This window comes from Dioscorea cayenensis, chromosome 19 (assembly GCF_009730915.1).
Source record: "Dioscorea cayenensis subsp. rotundata cultivar TDr96_F1 chromosome 19, TDr96_F1_v2_PseudoChromosome.rev07_lg8_w22 25.fasta, whole genome shotgun sequence".
NCBI lineage: Eukaryota > Viridiplantae > Streptophyta > Magnoliopsida > Dioscoreales > Dioscoreaceae > Dioscorea > Dioscorea cayenensis.
Window position 1 is genome coordinate 15179563 of NC_052489.1, and position 2515 is coordinate 15182077.

At 40.8% G+C, this 2515-nt stretch overlaps 1 non-coding gene across 1 annotated transcript; it reads left to right on the top strand.

Moving 5' to 3' along the window:
• The first annotated feature begins 1661 nt into the window (after positions 1 to 1661).
• On the top strand, positions 1662 to 1768 carry LOC120250819. The gene has a single exon (XR_005533154.1). It is a non-coding gene; the product is annotated as a small nucleolar RNA R71 (small nucleolar RNA).
• The last annotated feature ends 747 nt before the right edge of the window (positions 1769 to 2515 follow it).

Consider the following 2515-nt stretch of genomic DNA (forward strand, 5'->3'; position numbering starts at 1 on the left):
AGACTTCTTCATTCTCCACTTCTTGATCTAGCAACCCCTCAAATTAGTCAGGAGACATCATTTCCTACATATATTCATTGACTAACTCATCAGTGGTGTTAACAAAATACAAAGTGTCATCAAAGTGAAGAGAATGTTGCATGGCTTCATCGAGGCGGCATATCAACATGTCATCACCAACCCTTAATGTCAACTCCTAACCGTCCATGTCAATGAGAGCCTTGGAAGTGTGCAAGAATGACCTCCCAAGTATCAATGGAACCTCAGCATCCTCATCAACATCCAACACCACAAATTCCAGAGAAAATATGTACTTGCAAAACTTTCACAAGTACATCTTCAATGATGCCCCTCGGATGTCTAACTGTTTGGTCGGCCAATTGAAGTGTTATCTGAGTGGGCCTAGGCTCTCCCAGGCCTAGCTTCTGAAAGAATGTATAAGGCATAACATTGATGCTAGCCTCTAAATCCGCTAATGCCTTCTCTTGACCTAAGTTACCAGTGTTACATGGAAGGATAAAGCTTCGGGGGTCATTCTTCTTGTTCACTGCAAAACCGCCGAATATGACGTATCTAATATCGCAGATGCACTCTCATCCAACTTCCTCTTATTGGTAAAGAGGTCTTTCAGAAACTTTGAGTAGTGAGCCATTTGGGACAACACCTCCAAAAATGGGGTGTTGATGTGCAAATGCTTGAATAGACCCAAAAACTTCTTTTATTATTCATCATTTTCATAATTCTTCAACTTTAAAGGATAAGGGATCCTTGGCTTGTAAGGTGGGGGTTACACTTTCTTCTCTTTGGCTCTCTCCTTAGCCTCCACGACATCGGATGACTCAACATTTGTCTTTTCACTAGAGAGTCTACTCGCAACTTCACAACCACTCCTCAAAGTGATCGCTTTCATATGTTTTATTCTATTGGTCTCCGTGTTGCTAGGAAAACTCCCTTGAGGTCTTTTTGAGAGTAACTTCACAATTTGTCCCACTTGGTTCTCCAAGTTGGGCAATGATGCCGTGTGGTTACAAACTGTGGCTTCAACCGATTGAAATCTTATATCTGACGATTGAATAAACTTGTTCAAAGCCTTCTCTAGATCGGTCATCAAATTCTCCAACCCTGAAACATGATCCTCCATAGTCAGGGCTTATTTTTGTTGTTGGAAACCCAATGGTGCCATAGCCTTCTACTGCCCTTGATTATTCCAATTAAAGTTTGGGTGGCTCCTCCACCCCAGATTTTAGGTATTGCTATATCGATTTCCTTGACCTTTTATTGCATTGCCTATAAAATCCTCCTGTTCCACTGAGGATGTACCACTAATAAAAATCGGGTAATCAAATGAAGCATGTCCTCCCCCATACCCAGTGTAACTCATCACTTTCGCCGTTCTAGGAGAAGTTAGAGTATCTAACTTCTTGCTCAATGACTCAACCTAGGCTGCCAATCATGTGACTGCATCAATCTCGTGAAGTCCGGCTATCTTCTTTATGTCCCATCTATTACACTGATAACTATCCATAGCAATCACTTCAATAAGATGTCATTCTTTTTCAGGGGTCTTGCCTCCTAAGGTACCTCTTGCTGTAGCATCAAGTAACTACATTGTGCTTGGGTTCAAACCATTGTAGAAGGTATGGATAATCATCCAATCGGGCAACCCATGCTAAGGACATTTCCGCAGGAGATCCTTAAACCTATCCTATGTTTTAAAATGAGACTCCAATTCCATTTGCCCAAAAGAGGATATTTCATTCCTAAGCGTTATAGATTTTTCGGGAGGAAAATATCGGGCATGAAAGATTCTATCATCTTTGCCCATGTACTGATCGATGCTCTAGGCAATAAATGTAGCCATTGCTTTACTCTTCCTTTCAAGGAAAATGGGAAGGACCTCAACTTGATATCATCATCCATGATACTTTTAATCTTAAGAATGGCGCGCACTTCCAAGAAGTTGTTAATGTGATTGTTTGGACCCTCATCGGCCAAACCATTCAATTGTGCCTACTACTATAACATCTGGATGAAGCCTGGCTTGAGCTCAAAATTTTGACTCGTGATTGGTGGCCGCATAACATTGGATTGTATGCTAAGCACTACAAGTTTGGCAAAATCTGTGAGTATCCTTGCTGCTAATGCTGCTCTGCCATATTATCAGATCCTTGACCTTATAGCTTTGCTTGATTTGACTGTTCATGTATAGGTTCCTTTCCCTATCTATGAATTCTTCTTCCAATATTCGGATCACCTTCATCGAATATCGAAGGGTTTCCTTGGGTCATAACCTTGACTGTAACCAAAGAAATAAAAACAAACTAGAATGATGGAACAATAAGAATGTATGAAATAGAACAAGTGATGAATAGCTAAAATAACAAAGTGCAAAATGTTTATAAAACACCTATTGCCCTGTAACAACGCTAAAAACTTTACACACCCCTTCCGTGTGTGACACGCCCCTTGCGTGTGACCCATAAGTGCATAGGTTTGTCGAAGTAATAAATCCCAG